This window comes from Antechinus flavipes, chromosome 2 (assembly GCF_016432865.1).
Source record: "Antechinus flavipes isolate AdamAnt ecotype Samford, QLD, Australia chromosome 2, AdamAnt_v2, whole genome shotgun sequence".
Classification (NCBI taxonomy): Eukaryota; Metazoa; Chordata; class Mammalia; order Dasyuromorphia; family Dasyuridae; genus Antechinus; species Antechinus flavipes.
This window is the reverse complement of record NC_067399.1, coordinates 634,562,452-634,586,672: the sequence shown is the minus strand read 5'-3', so window position 1 is coordinate 634,586,672 and position 24,221 is coordinate 634,562,452. Positions and strand designations below refer to the sequence as shown.

The following is a 24,221-nucleotide window of genomic DNA, read 5'->3' as shown; positions in this document are numbered from 1 at the left end:
GGAGCCTAGAGGAATTGGAAAGGGAAGGTAAATTGCAGCAATAGTTACCAAGATGTTTACACATATTCTAAATTAGGGCTTTTAAAACTTTTTTCAATGCAATCACTTTTCTCCCAAGAAATTTTATACAACCCCAGATATATTGCTATATAAAATAGGTTTATAAACTGCAATTTACTGATAATAAATCATAATTTCACAACCCCCAAATTCAGTAACATGACCCCATATGGGATCATAACCCACAGTTTAAGAAGTTTTGCTATTCCTAATTCCAATCTTTTAGTTCAATGAATGACCTTCTGTTTGGATAGATGTTCAAGTCCTCAGTTCTTCAACTTTTGGTACGCATAACAGATTTCTTTGGCAGAATTTTCTCTGGGGCGACTTTTTGAATTACTAAGGGCTTAAGCAGCTATTAGACATCTAAAGTGAGTAATTTTAGCATGGAAACTGATGAAAAAAATTTAACAATCATGCAGTAGATCTAAAGGAAATTTTGCTTCCTTTGTTCTCCTTTGCTTGGTTTCATTCACATCATCAAAGAATTGTAGCGTTGGAATGTAGAGTTGGAATTATCCAACCCACCTGATCAATAACTATCCCATCGCTACTTCTCTGCCTCCAAAATCAAACAAGTGGGTCATCCAGCTTTTTGGTTCAGTACTTATATTAGCAGAAACCCGCTGTCCCCAAGGGTATTATTTCATTTTTAGGTCTTTTTCATTGTTTAGAAGTTTTTTTTTTCTCACGCCAAGCCTGAAGCTGTTTCTCTGTAGTTTTCATCCACTATTGCTAGTCCTGTCTTCTGGAGCCAAATAAAAGTCAAGTCAAGATATCTAGCATTTATTGAGTACCTACAATATTAGGGATACGGATTGTGCTAATTCTTGGGAATATAAAGAAAGGCAAAAAATCTTTGCTCTCAAGGAGTTCACAGTTTAATGAAAATAACTGTACAAATGGGATATAAACACGATAAATTTGGGGTAGTTTCAGTGGAGAGATAAGAATAAGGAGGACTGACAAAGGCTTTTTGGACTTGGGCTGAAACTTGAAAGAGATTAGGGAAGCCAAGTGGAATAGATGAGGAGGAAGAACATTTCATGGGAGACAACCATTGAAAACACTTATCCTCTTCCCTTTGAAAGCCTTGAAGGATTCTTGAAGGTAGTTATATATCCTGGGTAAGTCTTCCCTTCATTAAGTTCTTTAAATTCTTTCATCTGTTTCTCCCATTGCATAGCTTTGAGGTACTTTACTCTCCACCTTAATAATGTCCTTCCTAAAATGTGGTAGGTGGGCATAATATTCTAAATATTTTCTGGTAAGGTTAGAGCCCAGTGGGATTATTAGCTCCCTAATTTTGAACATTATATCTCTTTTAAATCCACCCCAAATCACATTTGTTGTTAAGGCATTTCATTTGTGTCTGACTCTAGGTGAACCTATTTGGGTTTTCTCCTTTTCCAGCTCATTTTACAGAGAAGGAGCTGATTAAGTGACTTGCTCAGGTTTACACAGTAAGTATCTAAGGCTGGATTTGAACTCATGAAAATGAGTCTCCTGGATTCCAAATCCAGTGCTGTATCCATTGCACTGCCACTTGGCTGCCAAAACAGTTACAAATTTTCTTCTTTCAGTCTGTGATATGTTATTATTGCTCAGTTGTTTTTCAACTGAATCTAATTCTTTGTGACCCCATTTGGAGTTTTCTTGGCAAAGGTACTGGGCTGGTTTGACATTTTTTTCCTCCAGCTTATTTTACAGATAAGGAAACTGAGGCAAAAAGTGGCTTGCCCTAGGGTAAGTGTCTGAATAAGTGGTATGTGTTTGATTCCAAGTTAATTTCAAGTCTGACTACCTATCCGCTGTACCACCTAGCTGTCCCTAGTAGGTTTTTCCTGCCTTATCACACTACTGACTCATAAAGAGCATGAAGTCTATTAAATCTCCTATATTGTTTTCCCTAATTAGGGATAAATATATTTTTGTAAGAATTTGGATTAAGAAAATCAACTTCACAAGGGATAGAGCAATGGCTAAATATTAGTTCATCTGAAAAAGATCTGGAGGAATCCCTCCAGCACATTGGATTTGCTTCCCTGGGGAAGATTTAGGGAAGGATATGGGCCACAGTCATATAGGAAAAAAAGGTGTGGATGTGTTGAAATTTACTACACTTGAGGGAAAACCCATGATGATGAGATCATAGGTCTACTAGAATGAACTTCACTGTATTAAATTGAGCTCAGTGTTCTAGCGTGTTTAAGACTTTTTTGGGACCATGATCCTATCATTTAACCTTATTTATTTATATATTGATTTGTTCACTAATAGTTATTTGTGTGTGTGTGTGTGTGTGTGTGTGTGTGTGTGTATCATTTTGTATCATTTGCAAATCTGGCAAACATGTCATTTACATCTTTCTTCAAGTTGTTGGTAAAATGTCAAAGACTGATCGCAGGGGCATTCCATTATTCACTTTCTTTTAAAATTAATCTCCAAATTCTTTGGGCCCAGACCTTTAACCAGTTCCAAATTAACTGAACTGTACTATTGTCTCGGTCACAGCTTTCCATCTTGTTCACAAAATTAGGATGAGAAAATGTCAAATGCTTGACTGAAATTTTGGTCAACTATATTTAACGTAGTTCAACAATTCTATATAGTAATAGTCAGTTGTGTCAAAAAAGAAAAAGAAAGAAAGTTAGACTAGCATGATTTGTTCTTGATAGAACCTTGTAATTATTGCTCAGTGTGATAATCATTTTCTTTTCTATGTGTTCACTTTCTCTTTATTATTTTAGAATCTTGGCAAGAATTGAAGTTGATTTCATTGACCTAAAGAGGATAGTCTCCATTATTTTCTATTTTCTATGTTCTGTGTCATTTTCTTTCTTTTCCTTTTGCCTGAGAGTGGCTTAGCAATCTCATATGCCTGGGATGTAGTTTTGTCTAGGTCTGATGATTTGAACTCATCAAGGGTGGCTTGTTGTTCCATTATAAGATAAGCAATGATTTGGCTTGGCTTTCAATGTAGTTAGCCACTTTTGTTGTGTCCCTTAGTTTCTGTTCATTCATTGATTCATTTGTCCATTTTTCAACATTTATTGACTTCCAGCAGATGATGACTGTTCTCCAAGAGCTTACTCTCTAATAAAAGGGTTCTTAATTTTTTTTTTTTTTGTGCCATAGAACTTTTGGCAATCAGGTAAAGTTTAGGGACCCCCTTTCAGTAATGTATTTCTAAATACATAAAATAAAATACATAGCATTACAGAAGAGACCAGGTATATTGACATGAAGATGTAATTTTTGTCCATAAAAATTCATGGATTCCTTTAATCTATCCACAGACATCAGATTAAGAACCCCTACTCATAGATTTAATAGGGGTTTCTTTGTGGAGGGAATATGAGATTTTCTGCTTCAAAGCAATGGCTTATATTTATATATGTGGTGCACTAAGGGATTGGGAGGAGTAGTTGGTATGTTTGTTGGGCCATGAAATTTAGGATTTTGGGAACTTCCCTACAATCCTAAAATAAAGGGAAGGAGAAGATTATACCTATTTCAGGGGAGGAGCCTATTAGGAAGAGAAGGTTTATCTCTTTAACCTTTGGATGAGTCCTATTCTTCCCCAAGGAGCCTGCTTATATTCACTTTAATTTCCTCATATAATTACATAGGGTAATGACTAATTCTTATTTCAGATCCTCATGTGGAGAGCTCAAGTCTGGGAATATAGATTTCAGTGATCTAAGCGGCATATCCAGCTGGCTCTTGTGGAGGCTCCCAAATCAATGGCTTATTGGAGGGAAAATTTGCCCTTTGTGACTGCGGGTTAACCTATAGCTTCTTTTACAATTACCTTCCCAACAAGTCCACTTTTGGAGCCAAATTTGCCCTTTCTGGAATCATCTTTCAAGTAAGAAGGTGTGTGTGTAGGGAGATACACATTCTGGGCCATCTGGAAGTGGCCTGTGTAGCCATTTGAATGCAATTTGGCTTGTGTTCATGTACAATTCCAGTGCAACTGAGCAGGAAGGAGCTGATATGTTTTCTGCATTCCCAAAAGCTTTATGTATGGAATTTTGGGAAGGTGTGTGAGCTCTGGCTCTCAGTGCCAAGTAAATGGAAATTCTCCAGCAGATTGGGAATTGCAGGGTTTTGAAGAGTTGGGTAGTTTTCCTTTTTGGGGGGACTAAACATTGAATTCTTGGGCTTGAGTCTTAGATTCTTGAACCTATCATGGTGACAAAACATCACTTCTGTTAGAAATCCATAATAAAAGCAGTTGGGCTAACTCTGTCAGAAATTTTGGGCAGGTGTTTTGCTTGTTTGTTTTTATTTTAAAGGAAAAATGCAAGACTTTACAATTTGATTATAAGATTTTTTTTAAGCCACATCTCCAATTTCATCACTGTAGAAAGCTTTTGATGGGCTCTACCAGTGGAGACTGACATTTTCCTGCAATTTATTGTTTCTGAGAGTTGGGCACTGAGAACTTAAGTGTGTCACCCAGGGTCACACCCCCAATATGTGTCAGAGGCAAGGCTTAAACCTAGGTTTTTCTGCTACTGAGGACAACTTTCTACCAACTATGCCATGTCATAACTCTGTGATCTGTCTTTTAAAAGACACCTTTATTTTTTTTTAATATATCCCTTCCATGTCTGCTCCCCAGCAAACCATCCCTCGAATCAAAGAGTCTAAGGGAAAGAAAGGAAAAAAGCTGTTCAGCCAGACTAACCCATACATCAGCTATGTCTCAAAGGGAGAAAAGATCACATAGGAGGCGGGGGAGGGAGATAATCAAAGAAGATTTCACAGAGGAGGTGAATTTTGAGCCTTTGAAGATTCATTAAAACTAGCTGTGGATCAAGAGGGCATCCCAGGCCATAGAAGATTAAATGGCAAGAGCAGAGATACAGAACAGGACTGGAGCATACAGTTTGTATAAAAGAACAATGGGAGATCAGATGGAAAGACAGTTTGCACACTGTCTAATTATTACAAGCAAGTAGTAGAGATGAGAAAATGCATCATCTTCCCTTGCAAATGTAGGTAACTCTGAGTCTCTCATCTCTCTTACCGTCCTGGCTTTTCACATCATTTTAATGTTTAGAGAGTAGAACCAGGGCCCCCGGCTCCTAACTGTGCCAAGTTATATATGTTTAGCTCATTTATAATCTTGCCTCATAAATCAATTCCTTCACCTCTTTAATTGTGGGAACTGCTCTTCTCTCAACTCCCTCCAATTACCTACTTGTATCCAGGTAGATAATTGAAGGTAATGTCTCATTGGGGCTGGAAAATAGCACCAGTACTACTGGGAAGTGGGAGGTGGGGTGTTAAACTCTCTCTGCTCAGCCTTTAGATGGATTCCTTCTGTACCTCCAGATGATGGCTCCTGGCCTTCTCTCAGAAATAATGAGGAATGATCACCTTTGGTCATATTAATGGAAGAAATAAGGGAGGTCTCGCAGTGCCGGAGTCCTGGTCCTGAGTGGTCTCGACTTTAACTTTTAGTGAATGGATCTATTCTGTCTCTTTTTCTATCTAGTAGAGTCAGGTTAGAATTGTCAGCTGGCTTCTTGGTGTGGGATACTAGTTACTTATCTCCATTTTTACCTTTGCAGGCTTATTAAACTTGTCATCTTTACAGATATAATTCCAATAAGCCAAGAGGTATCTTTTAAGCTCTGTGAGAGATTCAAGAACAGGGAATAACTGAATTCCTGTCCTCAGTCTTACAATCTAGGCGGGAAGGTGAGAAAGACAAGTCTCACTATGTGAGTGGGAAGGTGAGAAACACACAGACAGAAAATAATAACAAAGAATCCTCTTTCAAGTGCAATGAGGTTCCCCTTTGGGGATTGTTACTATTCATTATCTTTGTGCCCACTACATGGTCCTGTGCCAGGCCCTGTATCAAGGAGAATGATGGTAGCTAAGAACCCTCTCTTTCTTTCTTCCTTCCTTCTTTTTCTTTCTTTCCTTCCTTCCTTCCTTCCTTCCTTCCTTCCTTCCTTCCTTCCTTCCTTCCTTCCTTCCTCCGTTCCTCCTTTCCTCCTTCCCTCCCTTCCTTCCTCCCTTCCTCCCTTCCCCTCTCCCTTCCTCCTCCCTCCCTTCTTCCCTCCTTTCTTCTTTCCTTCCTTCTTTTTCTTTCTTTCCTTCCTTCCTTCCTTCCTTCCTTCCTTCCTTCCTTCCTTCCTTCCTTCCTTCCTTCCTTCCTTCCTTCCTTCTTTCTTTCCTTCCTTCCTTCCTCCTTTTCTTCCTTCTTCCCTCCCTTCCTTCCTCCTTCCTTCCTTCCTTCCTCCTCCCTCCCTTCTTCCCTCCTTTCTTCTTTCCTTCCTTCCTTCCTTCCTTCCTTCCTTCCTTCCTTCCTTCCTTCCTTCCTTCCTTCCTTCCTTCCTTCCTTCTTTCTTTCCTTCCTTCCTTCCTCCTTTTCTTCCTTCTTCCTTCCTTCCTTCCTTCTTTCCTTCCTTCCTCCCTCCCTCCCTCCCTTCTTTCCTTCCTTCCTTCCTCCCTTCTTTCCTTCCTTCCTCCCTTCTTTCCTTCCTTCCTCCCTTCCTTCCTCTCTTTCTTCCTCCCTCCTTTCTTCCTTTCCTCCTCCTTTCTTCCTTTCCTCCCTCCTTTCTTCCCTCCCTGCCTTCTTTCTTCCCTCTCTCCCTCCCTTCTTTCTTTCCTTCCTCTCTTTCTCTTTAAAAACATTTCTAGATTTTCCCCTTTCTTTAAACAAATTAAAAGAAAGCCCAGATTAACATTAAAAGTAATTGAGGGAGCAATTTAACTTTAGAAAAAGATTTATGTTTCACTGTAACTGATTTAATTTACAAAAAATTGACTTACACAACTTTTCAGAAATACATCTGATTCATAAAGTCAGAAAATTGTATGTCATTTCTTTAGCACCATCCTCAAGACTATTCCTTTGTCAGTGCATGTATAATGGCCTTTTTAAACTTTTGCCATTCATGATTCCTTTTTGCTAAAGAAATTTTTACGTGATCCCGAGTATATAGGTATATAAAGTTGGTATACAAATCAAACATTTACTGAGAGGAAATCATCATTTTGTGACTCCCCACTTTCAGTTATGACACCCTATATGGGATCATGAACCACAATTTAAGAAGCTGATAGCTAAAAGATTAACTTGGAAGATGTCATAGAGGATATTTAGTTCAAAATGGAGGCCCAGAATGGTAAAGGGATTTGCCCATGGTCATATACATAGTAAGTGACAGAGCCAGGATTCAAACTCAAAGTCTCCAACTGCAAAATACAGTGCCCTTTTCACTGTACTCTTCTGTATTTACAGAGAAATCGTTCCAGGATCCTGAGGAATTTTCAGCCTGACATGATGAGTTAGTTATCACATTTGGATGCTTTAGATATTTGGGAAATTATTCTTTACCATGCTTCTCTCCAAACAAGAGGAAGAATCAGTAGAAAAGTTATATCACTAATTTAAATAATACTTCAGTTTCTAACCGCCGCTCCCCCTCCCCACTGTAAGGAGGACTAGGATGTTGAATTTTTTATCCCCTTAGCCCTTAGAGGTTTTTGGCTTTTGGTGTATAGGAGTCAAATTTCAGTGGTGAGGATGGAAGATGATGGTGGCCTCTAGTCTTCAGCTTTTAAGTTCAGGATTGTTTTCCAAATTGTGTTTTAATTCTTGGCGAGCAAGCTGCCTTTAGCATCAAGGAGGGGACTGAAAGAAGATGGGTCATATACAGCCCCCAGAATAGCATCTGAAGTACTGTATGTGTGTCTTTTCCCCCCGCCTAGGATGGCTGATGGACAATAAATTCTCATAAAACGACTTCTCTAACCACAAAAATGGTTGAATAATTCAAGCTTGACTTTTTGAAGAATTTTGATTATGAAAATAGGACTCTTAAGAAAATAATACACCGTTTTATTTCTCAGCTTTTTTTTGTGTGTGAGCTTAATTAACCTCACACTTAGGTAATAGGATCACTTTTGGGAAATAAGTTTGGGATGAATGAAGTTAAGCTTTTCCTAGAAATTATTTTTCCTTTAATCATTAGAACATGTTATTTTTCTACAATATTTCCATTTGCCATCAAAGATCTCATGGGAGAAAATATCTTGTGAAGTTGTCTTGGTCTTTTTAAAAAAAACATTTTATTGTTATACTTTTATAACACCACAGTCATTTTCTCCAACCTCCCACCTCTCTCAACTGTTCTGTGTGACCAAAAAAAAAAAAATACATTGAGGCAAAGGCAATTGACATACAATGACTGGATCTGACAGTCATTTGTTTGTCAGATAATCTGTAAATCCTGTCCTTCTGAGAGAGTGAAGTTGTTATGAGTTCTCCAGGGTTGAGATTGTTCTTTATAATTCATTAGAATTCGATTATTTTTTAGTGTTATTTACATTTATTATCATTTCTATTGGGTATATCAGTCTTTCAATATTGCCTATTTAATTTTGCATTATTCATATACATTTCCCCATGTTTCTCTGAATTCCTCGTTAGTCATTACTTACAGTGTAATCCCAAACTGCTGCATTTGTTAGCCATCAACCAAGAGTCATTCATGTTGTTTCTAGGTCTGTTTCTTTTTTCTTTTTTTAAGCTATCATAGAGAGTGCTATTATGACTAATTTGGCTTATATAGGATTCTTTAGGTCATTGCTCTCCTTGAGGATATATACTAAATAATGGAATGATTGGGTCAAAGGGGACAAATTGGTAATGACTCTTCTTGCATAATTCCAAATTGACTTACAGAATGGTTGAATTTGTTCATAACTCCACCATTAGTGTATTATTATACTTGTCTTCCCACAACCCACATGTAAGCTGACTTTTTTATACTCATCTTTGTCACTTTGAGGGGTGGGAAATGAAACTTCAGCATCATTTTAATTTGTATTTAACTTATTATTTATGTTTTAAACACTTTTCTTGTGGTCCCTGGTGACTTGCAATTTTTCTTCTGAAGAATGTTCATCTTCTTTGACTTTTTGGAGTCTTTCATTCTTTTGAATCAATTATTGTTCTCATAGTTCCTTGTAAATTATTAATTTATTATAATTATTATCAACATATAATATATAATTATACAATACACAATAAATAATATTAATAATTATTAATTACTATAAATTATTTGAACAATTTTAAAAGGTAATGTCTCTAATCACTATCCTTGTTCAATTTGCCTTCCTTCCCAGAGTCTAATAAAAAAATTTAGTTTTTTACTTGGTTTTATCTCCTGGCATTAACTTGTTAGAAGCATCCTGCCTTCCATCCTTAGTGGTACTTTCTATGTCTTTGCTCTTCCTCTGGGTTCAGTAAAAAAGAGATGTCACTTTTTGCCTCAGTTTCTTCCATCTTTGCAGTAGTGGCAACATTTCTTCTTCCTGCTTTAAGATCTACTCAAATCATCATGAGTATGGACATTTCAGCCCACAGTTCTAAAGCTAGAAATCATGGCTCATTTTTTTGAGTATTTCTTCTATGTATCTGATAATAAGTATTCATGCCTTCTGACTCCATATGATTCTTATCTATGTTCATCCATTAGTTCACAATCAGGGACTACTCAATGTTCTGTGTCTTTTTCTGGTTCTGCCATCTTGAATACAAGTGAAGTGTATGGGCTGTCAGTTGGGTATCTCTTACAATCACTATATGACCATACCATTTAAAAATTATAAATCCCTTTGATGGCATCCTTTTATACTTTATCTCCTTCTTAATTCCTCATTTGTTTTGGTTGTTGCCCGTTTGTGCCCACTATGTCCCTCTTAATTGCCCTCCGAGTGATACTCAATTTTAATTCTACAATGACAGCAGGCTTTGATTCACAGCCATATAGCAACACCACAAGAATATTGGCTTGAAAAAAATGGGCCTTTGCTTCAGGATAAAGGTTGAGATCATTAAAAGGACCTTGTGATTTTCCAGTAGCAATCTAGCCCTTTCTCTTCCTTCTGTTTATTTCTGGGCTCAGCTCATTCATTTATATCATTTGTCCAAGTTAAAAACATACACACAAAATATTCATATACATACAAAGATATATGCCCATTATACGTTTGTGCCTATGTATACACATATTTAAATATATTTAACCCATACAAGTATATGTAAATATGCACACACATTTTAATATGTGGTTATAATATGTATATAGATATCAGTATGTGTCTCTTTCTCTCTCTCTTTATACACACACACACACACACACACACACACACACACACGCAGACATGATACATTTCCCACCAGCTGCACTCCCTGGATTAGACCATACTTCCAGGAAAACTCCTCATCAGGAAAATGATAATTTTGGGAGATTGAGAGCTTTGGTACTCAGACTTCATCAGAACTATCATTATCCTCTACTTTCTGGTTGGAGGACTAGAGGGTAGAATTAAGAATTTTTCCTAAAGCATCCATTTAAAGAAGGCTTCCAGGTCAGTCATCTCTTCCTTTCCCAAGAGTTCTACTCCTTTGGATTGGTCTCCATCAAGGCTATTGAAGGCTTCTCTACATCACTCCCATTGTATCCCACTTTTAGCTTTCTTTTGTGTGTTGCTTTCTCCCATTAGATTATCATTTCCTTGGTGCTAGGGATGGTCTTTCTTTCTTTCTTTTTTTATTTGTATCTACACCACTTAGCATAGTGCCTGGCTTACAGTAGGTACTTAATAAATATTTTTTGACTAACATACTATTTATTGACTGACTGACTGACTGATGGAACTGAAGTACTGATCACCATGTTCTTTCAAGAGAGAATAACTATGTAAAAAGCCAAATAAAGAATGCTGTGGAATATAATTTATAGATAATATGTAGACTTTGTCCAGATACATATTTTTGGGCATGCATATATGTGTATACTTATACACACATGTAGACACACACAAACACCATGTGACAGTAGCTAAGCGAACAGTATGTATAAATAAGTATATATGTGCATGCATGTATATACACATGTCAATATGCATGCAAACATACATTTATACAGATATGTAAAGTCTGTAGATTGTTCATATAACCGAATATCATTGTTGGACAACTGCCATTCTTCAGCCATTTGTTTTTTCCATGTGTAGATACTTAAACTCTTGAGAGAATAAGAATTATACTTATGAAGATCAGCTCTTTCTGGAAACTTGATACTGTGTCATCCACAAACAGGAATCTTGGAAGAACCTCATGGGCTACAGGAAAACCCTGCTCCACTTTGACTCAGTGCTTACTTTTTTCAGAACAGCAGTGAATGGCTTTGGCAAACATATGTCTCCCTGTCTTGTGCCTTGCCTGATATTTATGATCAGAGGGTTATTGATCTAGGTTATCTTTGTTGTTATATCTTTCAGGAACTCTTGTATTATTTTGACACATGTATGTGAGATATCTTGTTGGAGAAGAGCCTTTAAGGGCTTTACTTGACTTTGCTGAATCAATTTTTAAAAACAGTCAACAAACCCATAAGTGAAGTAGGCTCTTATATTCTCTACCTCTTCTCTGCACTCTTCTGATAAGCTCATCAAGGTTGCCTGTGTTGTGTGTTTGGTTCAGGGATTGGCAAACTATGGCCCCAGGGCCAGATCTGACCCTTTGCTTTTTAAGAATGTTTTTTATTTTTTTACATTTTAAAATATAATAAAGCTTTATTTTAAAATATAAAAAGAACATCCTTTTAGCTCCTGGGCCTGACATAGATCTTTCTAATAAAGGTTTTATAGACAGTTAAGTCGGTGTATGGGTCAGAAGTTTTTGATATTTTCTTGGTAACTTTTTTTTCGGTTCCCTTTATTGTTAAAAGTTAGGCTCAAGATTTTTGGGGTGCCTTTGACCTCTTTCCCTCCTTAGGAAAAACATGAATAGCCAAGGCAGCCCACAGTCAAGCCAGTATTGTAACATCTTTGCATGTAAAAGATAACTTCACTGGGCTTTTTTTTTTTTTAAATCCAGCTTCCAATTTTAAGTCCTCTCTTAAGATTGCCTTCAGATTAAAAAACAAACTCCTCTGCTTGTCATTTAAAGCCCTTCACTATCTGGTTCTGGGCCATCTTTCCAGACTAATTACACATCACTCCTCTCCCACACACTCTGTACCAGCCAAACAGGCTGACTTGTTTTCTGAACATGACATTCTATCTCCTCTCTTGGTGACTTTTTATAGGCTGCTCTTCATGTCCAGAATGTTCTTCCTCTTCCCCTCTGCATCTTGGAATCATTAACCCCCTTCAAGGCTTAATTCAAGGGCTACCTCCTTCAAGACTTCCTAAGTGTTCCATTTGTTAGTTGTCATTCTTATATATTGTTTCTATGCATAAGTATGTGTGCATCCTGGTATTTACTTATGCGGAAACATGTTCTTTCTATCACTCAGTAGAATGTAAGCTGATTGAGAGCAAACACTGTCACACTTTTGTGTTGGTACTCCTAGTACCTAGCATAGTTCTTGGCACTTAGTAGGAGCTTACTGAATGTTTGTTGCTTGATCTTGGAAATTATTTTTTCTTGCTTTTTGTTAGCTTTGATCTCTACTTTGATTAAGATGGAAAGTAACTTATTGAAGAATAATTATTGCACCCATTCTTGAAGAAAGGTGTAGTTTCAGATAAACCTGAAGACTTGTATAAGCTGATGTAAAATGAAGTGACTATAACTAGGATGATAATTTATACAAAAATAATATTGTAAAGAAAAACAAGTCTGAATAATTTTGGAAGTTTGGTCAATGTTGTAACCAGCTATGATTCCAGAGAACTTGTAATGAAACATGTCATCCACATCTCAATGGAAAGGTGATGGATTCAGGGTGCAGACTGAGACATCAATATTTTTTGGGGGGATAGGACCAATGTGGGAATACGCATTCTTGACTATATGCGTGGCTTTAAAAAAATAAGTATTGGGCTAGCTAGTTGGTGTAGTGGATAAAACACCAGCCCTGAAGTCAGGAGGATCTGAGTGTGGCCTCAGACACTTAACGCTTCCTGGCTGTGTGATCCTGGGCGAGTCACTTAACCCCAATAGCCTCAGCCAAAAAAAAAAAAAAAAGATAAAAAATAGGTATGCAATAATTATAATGTGATTTGAGGGTGATAACATTTGCACTTGGAAGTATCAGGAAAGGTTTTTACATAGAAAATGGTGTTAAGGTAAATAGATAAACAGATCTCATTTATAAAGCACTCACAACTAAGTTAATGCTTTTAGGTAGTTTTTGCATGGGAGTCTTCACACCCTCTGCCAGCCCTTCTGTCACCCTGACACTATCACTGCAGAAATGAAATAATTGCTCCAGGGCCGCTGACCCTTTTGTATTTTCTTTGTTTCATGGGTTGTTATGGCCAAAGAATTCATTACCCAGTGGTTAAACTACTGGGGCTCTTCACCAGACAGCACATATAATCTCATTCCTGAGACCATCCTGGGGGGAGGAAAGCTCAGATCTTCTCATCTGTTGATATTTGTCTTGACTTTGTTTCCCTCCCCCAACATACTTAGCTAATTTCCTAATGCTATAGTAAATTAGTTTTTTTTCCTAGGGGGTAGGGGGGGGGAGAGGGGGAGGAGTTAAGTGACTTGCCCAGGGTCCCACAGATAGTATCAAGTGCCTGAGGTTGGGTTCAGTTAACCCTTTCTGTAGACCTGGACAAAGCAGCCTGAGGTGGTCCTAGGACTTTTAAAGCATCTCAAGGCTAAGCCAACCACGCACATTTGCATAGGTCTTAGCAATACACTCTGGAATAGATTAGGATGGGCATTAGAGAAGTGAGGTGACCGTCACTCAAGGAAGAATTCTGGGTCAGTCGGAATCTCCCTGTGTCTCTCCCTGGCAGCCTGCAGCTTTTCTGCCCCTGTTCTCACCCTGAAGTAGCTAGTGCCAGCTCATGAACTGGTATGCTGGGTATTGCAGCTCTCTGATTCCCAGTTAATTGTCTCTGTAATGGAAGGGAGATCATTTGGACTTGAGTTTTTCCATAGTAGCTAAATATAAAATGCAAAGAAACCTCAGTACAATTTAGTAATCTAATACAATCCCTTGGTTTTACAGATGAGGAAACTGAGGCTCAAAGAGAAGTACAGTTCAGGGTTACACAGCTCATATGTGGCAGTTCAGTATTTTGAACCAGATCTTCCAATACCAGATGTGTAATATTTCCATCCCTGTTGTAACATGAGGTCATTGACCTAGATGATCTTAAAAGTCCCCGTTTCTAAAATCCTGTGATTCTGAGAAGGGTAAGACAATTTAGTCTAAAAGCTTTTCAGGATACAGATATCAATCTGTCCTGCTTCTTTTTCTATCCATATTTGTTTGTCTCTTTTTTCCTAGTCATACAGTGTCCCTTGTGCCTCTGGAATACAGTGGATGCTCAGGAAATGTCTGTGGAATGATTCAATGGAAACATAACTTAGTTGTAGCGATTTGGATTTGGATTAAGAAAGGATTTGAATCTAGCCTCTGATGCTTGTTGTATGACCCTGGACAAATCACAATGTTTCCATGAAGTACTTTCCTCATCTGTAAAACAGGGATACATAATATCTAAAGGAGTTACCTCACATTTTAACTGGGGCTTGAAGGAAGCCAGGAGGCAGAAAGGAGGGAGTTTACATGGCATAAATAACTTCACAAATATCAGGAACTTCACATATCTTATAAGTGCTCCCTTAATCTCAGGAGCTGCTATTGCTACTTTTGCTCTAACATTATTACCATCATTAACATTGTTACTTACTATTAGGAATACTCAACAATTTCATGCCTATCTTAAATTTAATTTCTGTTTTTAATTAATGAAAATGCTTCTCTCATATAACTTCTCCTTACCCCCAAACTCCTTATTGTGTCAACCACAGCAATGAGAAGCAGAGGGGGGAATAGACCTACTATACTTAAGTTAAAAATAAGCTTGAGAAATTTTTCTTTACTCCTTGATTTCAACCTGTTGATTTATTTTTTCCTTAGACCTTTTTCTCTAGGGCTAGGTCTAGTTATTATCAGTTGACAATCAATAATTATTTAGTAAGGTCTATTATGTGTCAGGCACTGTGCTAAGCACTAGGGATACAAAGAAAGGGGCTAGGCAGCCCCTGTCCTCCCAGTCTGATGAGGAGACCACATGGAAACAACTATTTCCAGACTATATATAAAGGATTAATTGGAGATAATGTGTAGAGAGAAGACATTAGGATTAAAGAGGATTGGGAAAGGCTTTCTGTAAAAGGTAAGATTTTAGTTGAAACTTTAAGGAAGCCAGAGAAGTCAGGAAGTGGAGATGTGAAAGGAGAGAATTCCAGACATGGAAGTTAGCCAGTGTTTATTAATTTCTTTAATTGTGGGGGAGTTAGTCAGGATTTAGTGATTTGCTCAGGGTCACATAACTAGCAAGTATCTGAGACCAAATTTGAATCAGGTCCTTCTGATTCCAAGACTGGTGCTCTACCCACTGTGTCATCTAGTAGTCCTGAAAACAATCCCTATTTTACAGATGAGGAAAATTCTTTAAAAAATTTTTTTTTATAGCTTTTTATTTACAAGACATATGCGTGGGGAATTTTTCAGCATTAACAGTTGCAAATCCTTTTGTCCCAACTTTTTCCCTTCTTCCCCCCACCCCTTCCCCCAGATGGCAGATTGACCAATACATGTTAAATATATTAAAGTATAAGTTAAATACAATATATTTACAACTGTCAAACAGTTATTTTGCTGTATAAAAAGAGTTGGACTTTGAAATAGTGTACAATTAGCCTGTGACGGAAATAAAAAATGCAGGCGGACAAAAATAGAGGGATTGGGAATTCTATGTAATAGTTCATAGTTACCTCCCAGAGTTCTTTTGCTGGGTGTAGCTGGTTCGGTTCATTACTGCTCTGTTGGAACTGATTTGGATCATCTTGATTGTTGAAGAGGGCCACGTCCATCAGAATTGATCGTTATATAGTATTGTTGAGGTATATAATGATCTTCTGGTCCTGCTCATTTCACTCAGCATCAGTTCATGTAAGTCTCTCCAGGACTGAAATCATCTTACTGGTCGTTTCTTACAGAATAATAATATTCCATAATATTCATGTATCTTAATTTATTCAGCCATTCTCCAATTGATGGACATCCACTCAGTTTCCAGTTTCTGGCCAATACAAAGAGGACTGCCACAAATATTCTTGCACATATAGGCCTTTTTCTCTTCTTTAAAATCTCTTTGGGATATAAGCCCAGTAGTAACACTGCTGGACCAAAGGGTATGCACAGTTTGATAGCTTTTTGAGCATAGTTCCACATTGCTCAGATGAGGAAAATTCTAAGGAAAAGCAAGGAAGCCAAATACTGGCAGGATTCTGGGGGCATTCTGTTTATGTGTACCTGCAAGTATTTAGGAAAAAACTAGTAGATTTCTGTCATGTTACCCAAGCTGGGTCTTGCTTTTCAGTCCCTCAACATGATAAATATCACCAGTCATGACTTAGCTCTGGTATAAGAAACGTAACTTGGGGGTCTGTGAAATTAAAATAAATATTTTTGTTAATTGTATTTCAACATAACTGGTTTTCTTTGTAATCCCATGTATTTTATTTCAAGCATTTAAAAACATGATTCTGGTAAGGGTTCCATAGCATTGCTAGATTGCCAAAGGAGTTCATGATGCTAAAATGTGTAAGAGAAGGGAAAGATGGAAGGGAGAGCATGGAGAGGTACATATATGTTAATTGTCCAAATTTGTGACAGGCTTTCTGGAATGTAGGCCTATCGCATGATTTCACCCCTATATCATTTGCTGGTAAGTATAACAAAATGCAATTTGAATAAAGGCTATAGAGGGAATTTCTAACATTAATGAAAAGGAAAGCTCTTTATATGTTCCTTTTCAAAAAAAGCATTAAATTTAAAGGGAAACGTCTGTACATTCTCCCCTCTCCCCATTAACAACAACAACAACAACTACAACAACAACAACACATCCAATAGAACACAAGCCAAATAAAGTAGGGTATTTTTCTCTCCAGCCTCCCCCTCCCTAAAAGCCTTCCCTGAAAGGTTGTCTTAATTTTCCTGGTGCCAGTCAAAATCATTTTTCAACGGAGCATGAACAGAGGCAGCGGAGATGCTCCCTGGCTGTGTTTTCGAGCCATACTGAAAGTTTTTTGTTTTATGTAAATAGAGATTGATGGAACATTTTACACAGAGTACGGGTTTTTGACAAAAAGTATTGATGGTTGCTTTCAGTAAGTGTTACCTTAGATGACAGAATATTGCATTTTAAGATGAATTACACGAGAAACTCCCTCTTTGGGAATGTCATACATTTTATTTCATCTGTTGTTTTATGAGAGAATGACTGAAGTCATGAATGCCTCAGACTGATCTGTTTCCTTAGCACATTATAAGTCCCGGTTTGGTGCACTCCTATTTTAAAAGTTATGGGGAAAATATTTATGCTGGCAAATAATATTGCTAAAAATGCTTAAATGTTCAAAGGCAGAACATAACTTCTCACATTGTTTCCCACTGTTCAACTATGATTTGTGGGAAGCCCGGAAAACCTGGTTAGAGTTAAATAAATATTTTTTCAGAAAGATCTCAGGGGTTTCTGATAAAAAGCTTATTTGTTGTTGTTGTTTGTGTGTGTGTTTTTCCTCCTGCCATTATTTATGTTTGAAAAAACCTCTGCATTTATTTCTACACAGTTCTTTAGTCTAATCCATCCACTCAGGGATCTGGGGCCATAGCTTTGCAGTACCCTGTTGAGTTTTGAAATTACCTTTGGATAACACTTGACACAGTGTTGTGAACTCAAGGGCACCTGGCTGCTTCAGAGGGATTGAGGGTGGTTGAAGTAATTGAATATAGCAGTCTCTTGTTTGATAAAGCAAAGAAAATAAATTATAAGGGAAAGATTCTCTATTTAACAAAAACTGGGAGGAGGAGGGAGGGAAGTTTGGCAGAAAATAGGTTTAGATCAGTATTTTATACCACATGTGGCAAATGTGTACAAATACATACAATTTAAAGAAATTAGAGGAGGAACCAGGAGAAAACATCTTTCGTATTTATGGTTGTGGGAATAATCCTTAATTAAGCAGGGTTAGGAAAGATGAAATATATCTTGAGTATGGTTGTCCTCTTGTCTAAGATCTCTTCCCTCCCCCTGCCCCAGCCAAGTATCTTATTGGCTGTTAAGGTACTATTTCAGATAAATTCAATTTTTAAAAGAAAGAAGTAATAGGGATTAAATGAATTATCCAGACTGCACAACTAGTAAATGTCTGAGGCCAGATCTGAATTCAAGTCTTCCTACCTAATTGCCCCAAAGTTCAGTTTTAAGGCCCCTAAATTCACTCTACTATGATTCTTGGCATTATATGTCTAGGACTGAATCATAGCAGATTATTTTGGGTCATAAAATAGGTTCATAGAAGGCCTAGCATTCAGCATTTGTAGATTTGTTACAGGAAGTTGGCCAGGTAGAAGCCTCTTAGTGACTAGAAAAATATATGTAATTCTCTAGTACCTAATTTGATGGCATAGAGGATCTCAAGGTTTGAAGAGAACAGAACTCTATCTGGGGATGGAAAGACTTCCACTTAAATGAAATAAATTTCTCAATGATTTTATCTGACTATCTTCATCTTTATCTTTATTTTAATGAAATGAGGGAAGGACCCTTCCCCTCCTTATATGAAGGTACAAAGCAGGCCAGTCAGATTTTAGTATTGCCTATTGGCCAGAACTTCTAGAGATTCCTTACCATTGCTTTTCTTATTATTTGGAAAATAGGCATTATAGGCTACCTCTAACACGTCTGAGCAAATGGACTCTCTTGGAGGTAGGGAGAGGGAAACCTTTTTCACCTGTATCTTTGCTTACACAGGCCAACAGTGTGCCCAAAACAGTCTACCCAAAAGCATGTCCCATTTAGGGTTTTCTTGGCAGACATAATGGACTGATTTGTCATTTCCTTCTCCAGCTCATTTTACAGATGAGGAAACCGAGGCAAGCAGAATGAGGTGATTTGCCCAGGATCACACAGTTAGCCAGTGTGACAACTTCTTTGAACAACTGCCTCATCTGTAAAGTACTAGTTGACCTCTCAGTTTGTTTTTAGCTCTGAGTCTCTGATCCTCAGTGCAGTATACTTGACAAGTGGTTGATTACCTTTCTTATTTTATTGATGACATCAGGAGTCTGTGAAAGTTTTATTGATAATGCCAGGGGGTCAATTCTATCTCTTTTGCATCCTGGGCATGCGTTAGTAGTTGCGGTTGTCCTGGAAGGTTATGCTTCCCTACTATTTTTTGGCGTTTGCTTCTCTTTTCTAAGGTTCTATGTAGTCCTCAGGGTTTTGTTTTGTGGACCATATCCTTTCTTATATTTTCCATAGAGGGATCAAAAGAGCAACCTTTGCCCATGAAATCATCCATATCCTGAATCTAGAGGCGTCTACTTCGAAGCACAGAATAAGTAGATTCTCATGGTGAAATAATTAATTCACCAGTAATTATGAAAGCATCAGCTATAAATGACAGCTCATACTACAGACATCATCCTTGTTAGGACCAGATCCGTGGTCCAGCTGCCTGGGATGTGAACCCAGGAAAAGAAAGATTAATTTGTCTGTCATCCAAAGCTTTGACAATTGTAAACCTGTTTTTTAGCTTTAATCAGAAAGGGTGTGAAGCATGGAAGAAAAGCTTTGAATTTATGAAGAGACAATTTTTAAAAAAACTTGTAGGAATGAGAGAGATAGAGCACTAGACTTAGAATCAGGAAAACCCAAGTTCAAATCCAGCTACACATACTTATAAGTTGTATGACCTAGTGCAAATCACTAAACCTATTTGTTTCAGTTTCTTCATCTGTAAAATGAGAATAATAATAGCACTTACCTCCCAGGGTTGTTGTAAGGATAAAAAGAGGTACTATTTGTAAAGTAAAAACCTTAAAGTGGTATATAAATATTAACTGTTATTATTGCTACCACTGCTACTACCACTAGTACTTCTCACCCACCACCATTAATACTACATTATATTGAGTTGCCATTTGGATCTTCCCTTCCTTGGAGTCTATTGGACTCACCTTGAATTACCACATTGCTGAGAAGAACAGCTATCAAAGTTTTCATCACACAGTGTTGTTACTGTGTACAATGTTCTCCTATTTCTGCTCACTTCACTCAGTATTATGTAAATCTTTCCAGGCTTTTCTGAAATCAGCTTGCTCATTTTTTATAGAATTTATAAAATTATTATTATTTTGGTGATCAAAATCTTCCATTATACTTACATACCACAACTTATTTCCAGTTCTTTGCCACCATGAAAAGAACTGCTATTTTTTTTTTGTCCATGTGGGTCCTTTTCCCTTTTTTATGACCTCTTTGGGATATAGACCCAGTAGTGTAGCACTGTTGGATCAATGGATATACACAATTTGATAGCTGTTGGGACATAGTTCCAAAATGCAGAGTCCAATATTGCTGTTAAGCATTTGTGTGACCTTGGGTAAAGTCACGTAATTTTTCTGGGCCTTAGTTTATTCATTTGTAAAATTTGAATAGTCATAGTTTCTCTAACCTGATAAAATAAATAAGCTCAAATGAGAGAATCAACATATCTGAAAGAAAAGAAAATCTAAATTTATATAAAGGTGAGGGGATGTTAATTCTTTGGGTTTGTGGGCCCCTTAATGTTAGAGATTAGGAAAGGAAAAATACAGTTGCCTTAATGGTATATAAAGCACCCAGCAGCATCTTTTTTGGGTATTTGAACTGGCTCGGGATGAAGGCTAAAGTGTTTCCTTTGACCATCTACCCTTCACAAAGTAATATATATATATGTTCTTTGTAAATTGCTTAATATATGGCATGTCAATAAGAAGCATGCTGCATAAAATGAGTTCACTTGGTAGTTTGAATTCATACCTGTACTGACTTAGCCTTATTTGATATCATAGCCATCCTGGGGAAACCCACTCTTGTTTTACTTGACTGGAAATGGAGAATCTATGAGATTAACGGCTCCCATTGCTCCTTTGTGATTCACCATTAAAAACAGCAAGTCTTGTGCACCCATTTTGAGTTTCTCTGCCTTTTGGTGGTGGTGGATGGATGGATGGCTATGGAGAAAAAGGAAGTTGTCATGTTGTTTGCTGATCATCACTCTTTTCTAATAAATGGACTCCTTTTTAATGTGAAAAAAATGCTTGGGATTCATAGGAGAGAATTTTGCTAAAAGGAAGTTCAGGATTCAGTAATTCTTTAAAACAAATTTGTATTTTATTGATCATAAAAGCATTTATGTGCCCTTGAAAAAATGTGTTTTTGAGGTATTTTGCCAGTTACAGTGTGTATGACCCTGCACAAGTCATTTTTCTAGGCACAGAAGATTTGCTTGCTAAATAAAGATCGAAATGATTATGTGTAATGCCCATGTAGATTTCGAATCTTTTGTTATTATATCCTATCCACTCTTTTCTTTGATTGAAAACTCTGTGGAGTTCCAGACCCTGGTTTTATTTAATTTTTATCTCTCTCACATTCTCCTTACCAAGTCAGCATTTAATATCTTTCTAACCAAATGGACATTGAAGAAGGCCTTAGTTGAAGATGACAACTATCCAGAGCCCCTTCCCAGATGCACGATGTCTTAATTACTCCAAATCCCACCTGCCTCCACTTGGATTCACTCTTTGTACACAGTCTAAATCATCTTAGGTATTTGCTCAGTGTTTGTGGTTTATAGGCAGTTGTCTGTGTATCATCTTGGGCATATTTGTCAATAGATGAGACACAGATTGTAAACCCTTGTGGGCAAGGACTGTCTGTTTAATTCTCCCCATAATAAGATCACCCAAGTTCCATGCAATTGACAAGTATTTACTGAATGGCTGCTCTGGACCCTGCAGTATGCTTGGCATTGTGAGGGTACAAAAGCAATAAATGGGAGATGGCTCCTGGCTACGTGGAGTTTTGTATCTAATTGGGAAAGCCAGAGAGCCATGCATGAAAACAATGAATCCATGCATACACAAATAGACCCACATATGCAGTCATGATTATCTCAAAATCATATGCAGATATAAACTAAAGTATTAAATTGCTTGTTGCTGTGAATGGGAACACAGTGTAATATTTAGTAAAGTAGCAATTTAATAGTTCAGCTAATCAGTGAAAAATGAATTTTAGGACAGAGAATGTCTTAGCAGCAGCTACAGAATCAAGAAAGACCTAGCTTGAAACCCTATCTCTGGCATTAACTATGTGAACACCAGAGCTGTCACTATTCATACTTGATATTAAATTAGGCAGCCTTGAGATAGGGGTTTAAGGAAGCTGAAACTGAGAACATAAAGAAAAAAGTCTGAGATAGCTTCTCTGAGAAGTATTAAGAAGGTAAATTAAATATTGGTGAACAATAGCAAGGACCAGGGCAGTTGGGTAGTGCAGTGAATAGAGCATTGGGTCTAGAGTCAGAAAGACCTGTGTAATTCCAGGCAAATGACTTAATCCCATTTGCCTCAGTTTGCTTATCTGTAAATGAGCTAGATAAAGAAATGGCCAAACACTTTAGCACCTTCTATTTATAAATATGTTTGTTTATTTATTTGTTTATTCATTCATTCATTTATTTATTTGCTCATTCATTTATTCATTTATCTATCTATTTATTCATTTTGGTGAAGCAATTGGAGTAAGTGACTTGACCAAAGTCATACAATTAGTAAGTATTAAATGTCTGAGGCATTTTGAACTGAGGCAGATTTGAACTCAAATCCTCCTGACTTCAGGGCTGTGCTCTATTCACTGCTCCATCTAACTGCCCCTCATTCCAGTATCTTTGCCAAGAAAACTCCAAAAAAAGAGTCATGAAAAATTAGGTATGACTGTAAACAACTGGACAATAGCAAGAGTTGAAGAAGTATGTCAGAATGAATTTCCAATGGGCTGGGACAGTGGAGTTCTGTGCTTCCTGAGAGGAGGGGGAAAGGACAGTTCAGGGAGGCAGAGTAGTGGTGGCAGTGACAGGGATGCTGGAGTGGGACTTTGTAAGTTGGACCTGATGAAGAGAAAAGAAGAACAGAAAGACTGGTTTCTGTATCCAGACCCAGTCTAAGACACTTATTAGCTACATGGATTTTTACATGATAATTTTGTTTTGTTAATGATAGGATTCTTATAAATGAAGAACTGAATTTGCCAATTATCCCTAATGTTGGTCTTTTAGCAAGTCTCTTATTTATATCTGGTAAAAAAGAATGATAGTAGAATCATATTCAGAACTATGAGGGACTTTTGAGGTCATGTGGTGCAATTCCTACACCTACATTTTACAGATGAAGAAACTGAGGATCAGAAAGGGAATTGAATTGTCCCAAATGACTCAGAGAGTATAGTTGCAGAGTTGGGAAGTGAATGTTGACCAAGTGACTCTAAGTCCTCCTTCCAATAAGCCATATGAGGTGCGGGCTCTGGTTTTCATGTAATAATAATAATAGCCCATATCTTAAACACATACTCTTTTCAAAATGCTTTGTATAATTTATCATATGCAGGAATGACAGGTAAAAAAAATTACCTTATGTTCCATTGTACTAATCCAATTCCATCTCTCCTCCTAAGCATCCCCATTGTACCATTAGTTAAGGCTGCTGGCAATAGTTCCAGTTTCAAGGATGTTTTTGTGTCAGTTCAATAATATTGTACATTCTATTCATTTTAGGGAGCTGGGGTGTGTCCAATGAAGAGGATGATTGGGATAAAGAGGAAATTTGAGGTCATGTTTTATGAAGATCAATGGAAAGAACTCTGGGGAAACTTGGGATGGATAAGAGAAAAATTGGGTGGGTAGGAAGCACAATTGTTGGCTTCAAGAACTTGAAGGATCCTCGTACTCTAGAAGGTCTAGACTTGTTCTGCTTGTCTCTACTCAGCAGAATCAGGAGTTTTGGATAGCAGTTGCAAAGAGTATACATTTTTGTTCAAAGGTAAGGAAACATTTTCTATTAATGTTATTTCCAAAAGTAGATTGAGTTGTTCAGAGAGATGATGAGTTCTTTTTTTTTATTAGAAGTCCTCCCTTCCTCCCCCCTCCCCCGCCCCCAACCTTTTTGTTGCATACTTAACCAATTATCAACTGTGCTATTAGGTAGCACAGTGGATAGAGCAAGACAAGGGCTTGCCTGAGGAAG

The 24,221-nt window shown here is 37.4% G+C and overlaps 1 protein-coding gene across 1 annotated transcript in view; it reads left to right on the top strand.

Annotated features, from left to right (window-relative positions):
* Positions 1 to 24,221, top strand: part of LRMDA (leucine rich melanocyte differentiation associated) — a 1,322,797-nt gene that overhangs the window by 117,496 nt on the left and 1,181,080 nt on the right. The gene's annotated exons all lie outside the window — the stretch shown is intronic.